This window comes from Lineus longissimus, chromosome 6, assembly GCF_910592395.1.
Source record: "Lineus longissimus chromosome 6, tnLinLong1.2, whole genome shotgun sequence".
NCBI classification, from domain to species: Eukaryota; Metazoa; Nemertea; class Pilidiophora; order Heteronemertea; family Lineidae; genus Lineus; species Lineus longissimus.
Window position 1 is genome coordinate 6,790,300 of NC_088313.1, and position 13,693 is coordinate 6,803,992.

At 43.6% G+C, this 13,693-nt stretch overlaps 1 long non-coding RNA gene across 1 annotated transcript; it reads left to right on the forward strand.

The window, feature by feature from the left end:
- Window positions 1-4,314: 4,314 nt before the first annotated feature.
- On the forward strand, window positions 4,315-8,736 carry LOC135489817 (uncharacterized). Its single transcript, XR_010447241.1, has 4 exons — window positions 4,315-4,447; window positions 5,874-5,966; window positions 6,634-6,682; window positions 8,474-8,736. It is a non-coding gene; the product is annotated as an uncharacterized LOC135489817 (long non-coding RNA).
- The last annotated feature ends 4,957 nt before the right edge of the window (window positions 8,737-13,693 follow it).

Below are 13,693 nucleotides of genomic sequence, written 5' to 3' on the forward strand. Positions count from 1 at the left end.
AAGCTGTCGTGAATGCTTTGGAATTCTGCTTCATCACTGTACTGTCAGCAAAATTCCATTGATACTCGACTTCAACTTCACCTGTTATTGTTACTCACTTGACATAATTCAAGTGGTAAGGATAGGTTTACACTCACTGTCACAGGGCTCGGGTTTGAGAACCAATAACTTGTATTCTGGATAAACTTGCATAGATTTAGGACTAGAATTCGTCACAGGCATTTGTGAAGGACTCTATGATTCGAGGGACTATCTTTCCGTTTACACCACCACCAATTCATTGTGTTCACAATACACAGCTAATGTACGCCGTGGTCATACAGTAGTCTCGCGTATACTCCGCCGTCAAAGCCGACGCGATTCCGAAATTCCAGCGAAGTTGTCGATTTTTAATTTAACAACAGCGGGTTCGAGACGGGGCATCAATCACCCTTCGACTGGGATTATACACCTTTCCAGAAATGGGGCGCTGAGTTTCCGAAATAGTGATATCATAAGGGGAAACTAGGCCTTATGGTGGAGGGACAAAGGAGATAATCATGGTTGACCAACACACTTGAATGCCTTTAATGACGGACAAGGGGGAAAAAGTTGGTTCCAATGCAAGTCACCAATTTCGGGAAGCATGTATAGGGAGCTCTTGAGCGAGCTTTATGGGTTAGAGAGTGTGTGTATACCGTTCACGAAAAAAAGTTGACCCGGTCTAATGTTTTTGAGTGTTTCTATTTTTGAGTGTTTCCCCTCATTGTTTGGGAACGCTAAAAGATAGATTGACAAGTTTTTCTGTGTTTCCCCCTATTGAAAAGTCATGGTCTCTCTAGCTGCCTATTGTTTGGAAACACTGACACATGGGAAACAACCACAGATGTTACACCGGAACCAGGAAACCTCCAGGCCCAGGTGAAATTTGTGCACGCGAATCGTATTCGCCGATGCACAGCAATTTACCTGTAGAGAGATTTTCTTTTTCCAAAACAATGCAGCGGGACCGATGATGTTTAAGCAGAGTAGCCGCTGTTCGGTTGGAGATTTCGTCATAATAGGGGCGAATCAAAGTGTGACGATACCCTGGGGCGAATCGAAATGCATTAAACAACTATCTGCATCTCTTTCCGCGAAGAAATCGTGCTTTGAACTGGCAAAAGTCCGCAAAAGATTTCGAGTCTGCTACTTTTTCCGTAGTACGCATGCGCACCAATATGATCGGTCCCCGGCTGCCCGTTTCGACGACGATTTCGTCAATGTCACGGCGTGAGGGAGGATGTCGACGATCTGGTCCTATTTATAATGCAATAATCTTGAAAGAACATTGCTCTCAATGTTTATTTCTCCGTTTCCATGACAAAATCCTACCGTGAAACCAGAAATCACTCGTCCACAACACAAGCCATTTCAATCTTCCGTAGAAAGCGCATGCGCACTAACTCAAACGCAAGCGCTACCCTCAGAGGTCTCATTAGGGAGTTTTTTTGTACTCTTGCGCGCCCAACTCGTAACCGTAGTTCCTAAAAAATCATTGATTTCTTGGTTCTCACAGTACGCCAGTGATGATTTAGCAGTTGCTTTGCCAAAGACATGTTTTTTGAAGTTTCTGAAACCTGGAGCGCTACTCAATAGGCGGCTAACAAGAAACTACGTATTTTACTGTTGTTGCCGACGTATGTGTACACTGAACTTGGGATGTGCGTCGGCCCAGTGTTGAAATGCTGTCCAGTGCTTGAATTATAAGCAGTATGTTGTGACAATTACCCCCATGAGCGATGTCCTCAGGGAGGGTCAGTTTCATCAGATTAGAAGGAAGTGAGAACCGTCGGTTCGCATATAGTTATATGGCTTGGGTAAATAGTTAAGATGATGCCATCATGGCAGTTGGCCGAAGAAGCAGTTGGCTAGCACACAATGTTAATGATGGCGTGTAGTTGGTGGTGGGGAGAGGAAGGGATATAGTTAGGATGATGCCATCATAGCAGTTGACCCAATAGACGCTGACGCAGTATAGAAAATAGGTGGGGAGAATGTGGGAAGGAAACTAAACAAAACAGGAGAAGAATAGGTATTTTTTCCCGGAGATAAGCATAATGATCCTAAGACCCAAGTGTAGGATTTGAATTCAAAAAGACCCTAGCCGACCCCCTGTCCTGAATAGTTTGGTCTCGTTAGGGAGTTTTTCCCAAATGTACGCGATGATGAAGTGCCCCATCAACAGGACGTAACATCTATTTTAAAATCCGTTTCCAAAGTGATTGCATGAGGAAAACCCATTTGTGTCGTATATCAGTGGAAACGCCCGATTCCCCTGATTCTGTAGGATGTTAAATCGGGCATTTTATTTCTTTAAATAAATCATAAGCGTCGCATTTGCTCCTGGCACTGTTCACCATCCCAAATGGCAATATTGCCACTTGGGCCGGACAATCACGGCAAACGCCAAATATTATATATATATACATTTCTTCCTGAATAATTCTTGTACTAACCACTCTCCCGTGAAAGACAGTTGCCTACGCTACACAAAAATTTTTAAAAATCGAGGGTCAACCATTGAACTTTTGAGATATGTTGAATTTTGCACAAATCAGCGAAAAACGCTCCATCTTGCACTGGACAGCATTTCAACACTGGGCCGACGCACATCCCAAGTTCAGTGTACACATACGTCGGCAACAACAGTAAAATACGTAGTTTCTTGTTAGCCGCCTATTGAGTAGCGCTCCAGGTTTCAGAAACTTCAAAAAACATGTCTTTGGCAAAGCAACTGCTAAATCATCACTGGCGTACTGTGAGAACCAAGAAATCAATGATTTTTTAGGAACTACGGTTACGGGTTGGGCGCGCAAGAGTACAAAAAAACTCCCTAATGAGACCTCTGAGGGTAGCGCTTGCGTTTGAGTTAGTGCGCATGCGCTTTCTACGGAAGATTGAAATGGCTTGTGTTGTGGACGAGTGATTTCTGGTTTCACGGTAGGATTTTGTCATGGAAACGGAGAAATAAACATTGAGAGCAATGTTCTTTCAAGATTATTGCATTATAAATAGGACCAGATCGTCGACATCCTCCCTCACGCCGTGACATTGACGAAATCGTCGTCGAAACGGGCAGCCGGGGACCGATCATATTGGTGCGCATGCGTACTACGGAAAAAGTAGCAGACTCGAAATCTTTTGCGGACTTTTGCCAGTTCAAAGCACGATTTCTTCGCGGAAAGAGATGCAGATAGTTGTTTAATGCATTTCGATTCGCCCCAGGGTATCGTCACACTTTGATTCGCCCCTATTATGACGAAATCTCCAACCGAACAGCGGCTACTCTGCTTAAACATCATCGGTCCCGCTGCATTGTTTTGGAAAAAGAAAATCTCTCTACAGGTAAATTGCTGTGCATCGGCGAATACGATTCGCGTGCACAAATTTCACCTGGGCCTGGAGGTTTCCTGGTTCCGGTGTAACATCTGTGGTTGTTTCCCATGTGTCAGTGTTTCCAAACAATAGGCAGCTAGAGAGACCATGACTTTTCAATAGGGGGAAACACAGAAAAACTTGTCAATCTATCTTTTAGCGTTCCCAAACAATGAGGGGAAACACTCAAAAATAGAAACACTCAAAAACATTAGACCGGGTCAACTTTTTTTCGTGAACGGTATACACACACTCTCTAACCCATAAAGCTCGCTCAAGAGCTCCCTATACATGCTTCCCGAAATTGGTGACTTGCATTGGAACCAACTTTTTCCCCCTTGTCCGTCATTAAAGGCATTCAAGTGTGTTGGTCAACCATGATTATCTCCTTTGTCCCTCCACCATAAGGCCTAGTTTCCCCTTATGATATCACTATTTCGGAAACTCAGCGCCCCATTTCTGGAAAGGTGTATAATCCCAGTCGATGGGTGATTGATGCCCCGTCTCGAACCCGCTGTTGTTAAATTAAAAATCGACAACTTCGCTGGAATTTCGGAATCGCGTCGGCTTTGACGGCGGAGTATACGCGAGACTACTGTATGACCACGGCGTACATTAGCTGTGTATTGTGAACACAATGAATTGGTGGTGGTGTAAACGGAAAGATAGTCCCTCGAATCATAGAGTCCTTCACAAATGCCTGTGACGAATTCTAGTCCTAAATCTATGCAAGTTTATCCAGAATACAAGTTATTGGTTCTCAAACCCGAGCCCTGTGACAGTGAGTGTAAACCTATCCTTACCACTTGAATTATGTCAAGTGAGTAACAATAACAGGTGAAGTTGAAGTCGAGTATCAATGGAATTTTGCTGACAGTACAGTGATGAAGCAGAATTCCAAAGCATTCACGACAGCTTTCTACTCAATAACCCGACGCACATCCAGAATCAGCCCTGCTAGGCCTGGCTACAAATACTAATCCTTGCCGAAACCAACTCACAGCTCAGTCGTTGGACTCCAAGCAGTAGTGCAGTAGCATCTTTTTAAAAGGTAAGTGAATTATGCCATTAATTTTAAACTTGTACGTCATGGTGTGGTTCGCCGCCCACTTCCAAACCGGTTTACACTTTCGAATCGGTTTAAAATATCATGACATCCACAATTTCGTGATTGCGGCGCAAACAGTCGAGAATGCGATTATGTTCAGCACACAATCAACTATTAACCGCCTCAATTTGAGTTCATCCCCCTTGCTCTTTCCATTCCTCATTGTGCTGTTTTATACGTCGGAAAGAGGTGTTTTTCTTCCTCATACTGTCTATATTTTTCTGACCACGCTCTACGATGTGTGAAAAGTCAATCACAATGGCAAGGAGAGAAGGCATGTCCGGTTTGGACAAGGGTAGAGTTATGATGGCTGGTTTAATCAAACCTTCCAGAGTTGCTTGAAACACGATACATCCTTTGGGAGGACTACATTGAGCTGCATGTTCGCGCACTCGAAGTTCTTCACCTCTGCGGAATTCTTCATTTGATTTTAAATAGGTTGATCGCGCGTAAACACACCACAGACTGCTTAAGATCCCCTGTTTGCTGTAGCCATGAAAGCAAACTGGTTTAGTATATATGTGTGAAATTTTACATATTGAGATTTGTTTTAGGGCAGTGCAGTGTAGCGTGAAATGAAAAAGCATTGCATGCGTTGTCGTAATCCGCGCAAATGCTTTTTTTAGTTCGGTTTTTTGCAGGGGGCGTCAAATGGCCAAGCCAAGAGGCCATTCGCAATCATTGAGGTTTCCAATACCAGTAATTACGATTGCAGCAACGCACGCTATAATACGGCTTTGTTATTTTACGCCCCACTGCTCGCCCAAACACCCAGACAAGCGAGTTTGTTCTGCTGCGATTCAAGCAAACTCGCGTTTAGCGGGAACCGACTTTAAACCTACACCCTTATATGGTGGGTTACCACTGATTGCGACTGCGAGAATGCTCTTAAACACCTTTGCACTTTCACGCTTCATTGCACCCAAACCGCACCAGCAAAAGCTCTCGCTTTGTGACATCGGAAGTGGCTGAATGCGATTCCGACATCGCAAGTGGCAATTCACCATATACAATGCATAAATCGTTATTGCACTGGAATATTTTGCATTATCGCGTAAGTTGGCATTCTTTCAGATAAAACCTACCTTATCCTTGGACGTTAACCGATACCTGAATATAAAAACTCCAGCTCCAGTGTCAACACTTGTGCAATTCTATGTGCGGGTGTGTTTTTCAGTCGATTTTGGGGTCGGGGAGGGGGGGGGGAGGGCTTTTGAGCTCTTATTTTTACGCGCCTGTGGTGTATACTGGTGCTTTACACCGATAGTGAGGGTAGGGAGATACCTTGTTATAGCCAACTTAGTAAGTGGCGAGTGTTGGCGAGCAAAAAGCTCAGAAATCTCAGTTTCCTCTTTTCGCTACATTCCAGGAAGTGACGTCTCCCAAGCAAGATTTCTCACGGAAAAGATGAAGACCATTTGTGTCCTGTTCGTTCTGGTGGTGATCTTCTCCTTGGTCCTCGGTATGTGTACATACAACGCCCGCAAATGATCGGCTTAAGCTCAGTTCCTACGATTATCATCGGTTCTATATGCGACAAAAAGATCTCACGTCTGCGGGTAAAACGGGTACAGAATCGCTGGGTTTGAGATAATGCTCTACATCATGACATCAACTTTATGAACGAGTACAGATATTAATCTCTGTGATCTAAAAGCCCATTATCCTACCTGCCTTATCCAGGGGAGATCATGGGTTTCTCGAATATTCTTCCTCCAATGATCGGTGCAGGCTGGTCGAAACCTGACCGAAACCAACTTTCTCTATCGGGAGGCGAGAGACAGAGCGCTTTTGGGCGGGTTTGATTGATTACTTGGCATGCGATTGTGACAACGCATGCGACAGTGCATTTGCTATTTCACACGGCTTTTTCAGCTGACACTGTACTCAAACAGTGCAAAAATCGTGTCGGTGGTGAAATTCATGGGACCAAGTCTAAATGCATTTGGTGACGCGATTCAGCTCCCATGGATTTCAAAACTTTTCCTTTTTTTTCCATTGCCTTGGTGCAGTGCGGCGTAAAATGACAAAGCAGTGTATGCACTGTCCCAATCGCATTCACTCTACCCCAAACTTACTACCCTTACCAAACACATGGATTATTATACCCGTTTATCTGTTTGTTGCAGGAGATAAAGTCGAGGAAGGATTCAGTGAAGAAATGGATCTGGAAAAACGGTAGGTGACACAGCCTTTGGGTTCTCTCTCTCGCTTGTTCTATTGGAGGCGTCACAGTAAAAATGGCTTTTGGTCACACACAAAGAGGTTTCAAACAGCATCCTCTCGTAATGAGTCCGGCAAGGATCCTCCTACCTTGAACCAGATTTGCTATTTGCCCCCCTATTTGCCCCCGCTAATAGAGAGTTTTCGCTATGCTGTACCGTCGAGAAATCCAACAGAGGTCTTGAAAAATTACAGGCCAGTGTCAAACCTTGCCTTTTTATCAAAAGTTTTGAGAAGGTTGTAGCTAGCCAGTTGACTGCCCATATCGAAAGGAACGGTCTCCAAACCCCTTTCCAGTCTGCATATCGTCAGGCTCACAGTGTCGAAACGGCACTTCTTAAGGTGCACAATGACATCGTTCAAGCTCTGGCTGAGCGCAAAGGTGTGCTCCTTGTCCTGCTTGACCTAAGTGCCGCTTTCGACACTGTGGACCATGCCATTCTGAGAGATCGACATGTCTGGCTCCTAAATGGATTCAGTCGTATCTGTCAGGGAGGACTCAGTGTGTGAAAATCGGGAAAGCCTGCTCTACCCCAATCAGTGTTGATTGTTGGGTGCCCCAGGGTTCGGTCCTGGGGCCACTCTTGTTCACCCTTTACACAAACCCCCTCCGTGACATACTGACTCCTCACTGCGGTTTCCATTTCTATGCTGAAGATGCACAGTGCTACTTGGTTTTTGACATGAGCCAACTTGGTGCAGTGACATTATCCATGGGTGACTGCATTTCGAAGGTCAGTGCATGGTTGTTAGAGAATAGGCTGCTGTGTAACAATGAGAAAACTGAGTTCATCGTTATCAGATCCCCATACATGAAAGATGTGCCTAGCATCACAGTTATCAAAGTAGTTGATTGTGTTGTGGATCCCGCAGACTCAGCAAGGAACCTGGGGGTAATTTTCGACAAGTACCTTAACTTCAGGCAACATATTTCAAACATTGTTCGAAATGCGAATCTCGGGATCCACAACATCAGTCGAATCAGGAGATACCTATCAAAATCTTCTGCCAGGCAGTATACACAGCTCCTATAGCATCTCGCCTGGATTTCTGCAACTCCCTGTTAAAAGGCCTACCAGCCAATTCCATCTTGAAATTGCAGAGAGTGCAGAACTCTGCAGCTCGACTCGTTTACAAGGAGCAGGAGGTCAGAGTATATCACCCCAATTCTTCGGGAATCTGCACTGGCTTTCTGTCTCACAACACGTTGAGTTTAAGGTGCTCGTTCTGACCTTTAAGGCCATACACGGGCTGGCACCTGTTCACCTGAAGAATCTCATCAGTGTGAGGGGTCAGTCTCGGGTGCTCCGTTCATCATCCCATACCCGGTTGATGCAACCGAAGCCACTCGGTTCAGGTAATGCTGAACGTGCTTTTGCATCCGCGGCACCCAGGCTATGGAATAAGTTGCCCCCGAGACTGACTTCTTTCACTGACATCAAGGAATTCAAGGCACTCTTGAAAACCTTTCTGTTCAGGAGTGCCTATCCATCAAATTAGAATGTTATTAATGTTTTTTGTGTAAAGCGCTTTGAGCGGGAATATTTATCCTGGATTTAGCGCTATAGAAGTACCATTTTATTATCATTATAAGAAAGAACACATTCCCCTCGTAAGACGTCATCGTGAAAGATTTCCCGATATTGAGCCGGTCTCCGTGAACCAAGCGCTGTACGGACTAATCAGTTTTCGGTACGGGATAGCAAAACCTCACTATTGACGCCCTTTTATCCCGTTTTCTTCCAGGTCTGATTGCTTTCCTGTCGGTCACTTTTGTACCAAGAGCTGGACTTGCTGTCCAACTGAAGGTGGCATCGGACACTGCAGCTGGGGATTTAAATGTTACTAATGATCAGACGAAATACCAGTACCAATAATGAAAAGACTTGGATAGAACCTTACAGCATCCTTCCGTACCTCATTCGTGCTGTTCCGTAATTGCTCCGACCAAGAATCAATAAAGATTAGTCTTTTTTGCTTCTTGCTATACCAAATAAAGAATAAGTTGCAACAAATAAGACTTGTCCTTTATCCAATGACCAGAGACCATCATCCTTTGATTCAGTGTTTTCTTTCACTCCTATATGTTACACACATATATCGAGAGGCCGAGTATCATCCATACTGTATTATGCTATAATATTTTGTCTGCTTTGGAGAATGGTGTTACAAGTAAATGTCCACATCCTTTAGGGCATCCTGCACCCCAGGCAGGCCAACACTCGGCACCAACGACCGAGGGGATGAGATTACGACTGACACTGGTTTTTCGGGGGCCTTTTGGGCCGCTGGGCGAAAACTACAGGCGAAATTTCTTCAAAGTTTGGCCTGGGACCCAAAAATACTTTTGCCATTCAGCAACCAGTAATTGGTCTATACCTTGCTTAATCAGTCATTCTACATCCGTGCAGTGGCCAATCAGCCCCACCCGTGGGGCCTAATGGTACCTCGCTTGCAAACAATATTGTCCCCATCAGCTCCTGCTACCTATGGGATCGACCGAGTATGTCAGGTTATTGGTATATAATTCTATGTCGAGTGATAAACCCTTCATCATTATTTTGTGCTTTGAGCTATTTCATAGGATTTGACTGGGAATACTAATAAAAACCATCAAACTCTTGTTACCGTAGTTTTGTTCAAAATCATTATCTACTATAAAAAGAAGTGTATCTGTCAACTTGATTGTTTAAAAAAATTATTTCAAAACGGTTGTGATCCATGGTTTTTATATGAATAACATACTTCTCTAGTTGACATTTAAATTTAAACAGATATTTAGATAATCAGAGTACAATATATTGTATTTTCTTTGTTGTACTAAATCAAAAGTGGTGACGTCATGCAAGTGCGCGCTGCCCACCTTCGTCAGTCTGTTTTAGCAAGCCGACCAGTGCGGATCGCTTGACCAGTCCTCTTGTCCTACATGCGATGGGTGTATTCACACTGTATATTGGGATTTGGCGGGTGTTGAACTGCATGTTAAGAGTGGGTTTTCAATACAGGCTTTTGCGGTGTATGCTGCAATAGAGAGAGAGAATATTTCATAGCGAAGAGACTGCTATGACTGTCACGATAAAGGAACTTCGTGACAGAGAGAGAGAGAGAGAGGGAATATTTCATAGCGAAGAGACTGTCACGATAAAGGAACTTCGTGACAGAGAGAAAGAGAGAGAAAGAGAGAGAGAGAGAGAATATTTCATAGCGAAGATACTGCTATGACCGTCACAACAAAAGGGTATTCATGAAGAAAAGAAAAGAAAAGAAAAGAAAAGAAAAGAAAAGAAAAGAAAAGAAAGGGAGGGAGGGGAGGATGTCGACGATCTGGTCCTATTTATAATGCAATAATCTTGAAAGAACATTGCTCTCAATGTTTATTTCTCCGTTTCCATGAAAAAATCCTACCGTGAAACCAGAAATCACTCGTCCACAACACAAGCCATTTCAATCTTCCGTAGAAAGCGCATGCGCACTAACTCAAACGCAAGCGCTACCCTCAGAGGTCTCATTAGGGAGTTTTTTTGTACTCTTGCGCGGCCAACCCGTAACCGTAGTTCCTAAAAAATCATTGATTTCTTGGTTCTCACAGTACGCCAGTGATGATTTAGCAGTTGCCTTGCCAAAGACATGTTTTTTGAAGTTTCTGAAACCTGCGTTTTGCGTTTTTCGCTGATTTGTGCAAAATTCAACATATCTCAAAAGTTCAATGGTTGACCCTCGATTTTTAAAAATTTTTGTGTAGCGTAGGCAACTGTCTTTCACGGGAGAGTGGTTAGTACAAGAATTATTCAGGAAGATGTATATATATATAATATTTGGCGTTTGCCGTGATTGTCCGGCCCAAGTGGCAATATTGCCATTTGGGATGGTGAACAGTGCCAGGAGCAAATGCGACGCTTATGATTTATTTAAAGAAATAAAATGCCCGATTTAACATCCTACAGAATCAGGGGAATCGGGCATTTCCAGTGATATACGACACTCATGCAATCACTTTGGAAACGGATTTTAAAATAGATGTTACGTCCTGTTGATGGGGCACTTCATCATCGCGTACATTTGGGAAAAACTCCCTAACGAGACCAAACTATTCAGGACAGGGGGTCGGCTAGGGTCTTTTTGAATTCAAATCCTACACTTGGGTCTTAGGATCATTATGCTTATCTCCGGGAAAAAATACCTATTCTTCTCCTGTTTTGTTTAGTTTCCTTCCCACATTCTCCCCACCTATTTTCTATACTGCGTCAGCGTCTATTGGGTCAACTGCCATGATGGCATCATCTTAACTATTTACCCAAGCCATATAACTATATGCGAACCGACGGTTCTCACTTCCTTCTAATCTGATGAAACTGACCCTCCCTGAGGACATCGCTCATGGGGGTAATTGGCACAACATACTGCTTATAATTCAAGCAGCCTGGTTGGTGAAATCATGATCACTTTTGATGTCATAAAACCCCATATAAAGTTGTCGCTTCGCTTCATGCATGTCCTTGTCTATTATATGTCACCCAAAATGCACACCCACTTTTAAAGAAACAAGAATGGTCACTGACCTAATGATCTTCCACCAAATGAGGAACCTGCAGAACTAAAATTCCAGATGGCAGAACCAATACCAAAAGGGATCTGACGAATACAGTGGCAAAATTTATTTGGTCTCTATGATATATGATCAAGGCGCACACTAGCTCTGTATTGTGTACATAGTGCATTGGTGGTGGTGTAAACGGAAAGATAGTCCCTCGAATCATAGAGTCCTTCGGTCGAGTGGCAATGGAATTTTGCTGACAGTACAGTGATGAAGCAGAATTCCAAAGCAATCACGACAGCTTTCTCCTCAATAACCCGACGCACATCCAGAATTAGCCCTGCTAGGCCTGGCTACAAATACTAATCCTTGCCCAAACCAACTCACAACTCAGTCGTTGGACTCCAAGCAGTAGTGCAGTAGCATCTTTTTAAAAGGTAAGTGAATTATGCCATTAATTCTAAACTTTTACGTCGTGGTGTGGTTCGCCGCCCACTTCCAAATCGGTTTACACTTTCGAATCGGTTTAAAATATCATGACATCCACAATGTTGTGATTGCGGCGCAAACAGTCGAAAATGCGATTATGTTCAGCTCATCATCAACAGTTTACCACCTCCATTTGAGTTCATCCCCCTCACCTTGCAAAGGTTGTTGAACGTGACCTTGCTAATGCTAGCAACATGTCGACCCTTTATACCGGGACCCTCTGTATTTCAAAAGAACCTTAATCCTATGTTAATGCCTACTGACATCGATGAATGATATTTGACGCGGTTTCAGATGAATTTCACAACGCATGCGATTTTCGGGTTGTTTTCGTCACTCGGGTGGAGCGTGAAAGAAAAAAACCACCGCCACATGCCTTGTCCAATCAGTGTTAACATATCCTTACTATATGGACGCAACAAACATATCGTTTTCGATACATTTGCTCTTTCCATTTCTCATTTGACATGTTGTTTTATACGTCAAAAAGAGGTGTTTTTGTTCTTCAAATCGTTTTTCTTTTCTGACCACGCTCTACGATGCGTGAAAAGTCAATCACAATGGCAAGGAGAGAAGGCATATCTGCTTTGGAGAATGGTGGAGTTTTGATGGCTGGTTTAATCAAACCTTCCAGAGTAGCTTGAAACACGATACGTCCTTTGGGAGGTCTACATTGAGCTGCATGTTCGCGCACTCGAAGTTCTTAAGCTTTGCGGAATTCTTCATTTGATTTTAAATTGGTTGATCGCGCGTAAACACACCACAAACTGCTAAAGATCCCCTGTTTGCTGCAGCGATGAAAGCAAACTGGTTTAGTGTATATGTGTGTATTTTTACATATTGAGATTTGTTTTAGGGCAGTGCAGTGTAGCGTGAATTGAAAAAGCATTGCATGCGTTGTCGTAATCCGCACGAAAACTTTTTTAGTTCGTTTTTTGCAGGGGGGCGTCAAATGACCAAGCCCAGAGGCCATTCGCTATCTGAGAGGTTTCCACTCCCTGTAATTACGATTGCAGCAACGCACACAATTCATACGGCTTGGTTATTTTACGTCACACTGCTCCCCCAAACACCCAGACGAACGAGTTTGTTCTGCTGCGATTCAAGCAAACTCGCGTTTGGCGGGAACCGACTTTAAACCTACATCCTTATATGGTAGCATACCACTGATCGCGATTGCAAGAACGCTCTTAAACGCCTTTGCTCTTTCATGCTTCACTGCACCCAAACCGCAACAGCACCTCTTGCTTTGTGACATCGGAAGTGGCTGAATGCGATTCCGACATCGCAAGTGGCAATTCACCATATACAATGCATAAATCGTTATTGCACTGGAATATTTTGCATTATCGCGTAAGTTGGCATTCTTTCAGATAAAAACCTACCTTATCCATGGACGTTGTCTGGTGCATGAATATAGAAACTCCAGCTCCAGTGTCAACACTTGTACAATTTTATGTGCGAGTGTGTTTTTCAGTCGATTTTGGGGTTGGGGGGCTTTTGAGCTCTTATTTTTACGCGCCTGTGGTGCATACTGGTGCGTTGAAACGGTAGTTAGAGCAGGATGATACCTTGTTATGGTCATCATAGTAAGTGGCGAGTGTTGGCCAGCAAAAAGCTCAAAAATCTCAGTTTCCTCTTTTCGCTACATTCCAGGAAGTTACGTCTCTCTAGCAAGATTTCTCACAGAAAAGATGAAGACCATTTGTGTCCTGTTCGTTATGGTGGTGATCTTCTCCTTGGTCCTTGGTAGGTGTACATACAACGTTCAAAGCTCTGTTCCTACGATTATCATAGGTGCTATTTACGACAAAAAGATCTCACGTCTGCGGGTAAAACGGGTACCGAATCGCTGGGTTTGAGATAATGTTCTACATCATGACATTAACTTTATGAACGAGTACAGATATTAATCTTTGTTATCTCAAAGCCCATTATCCAAC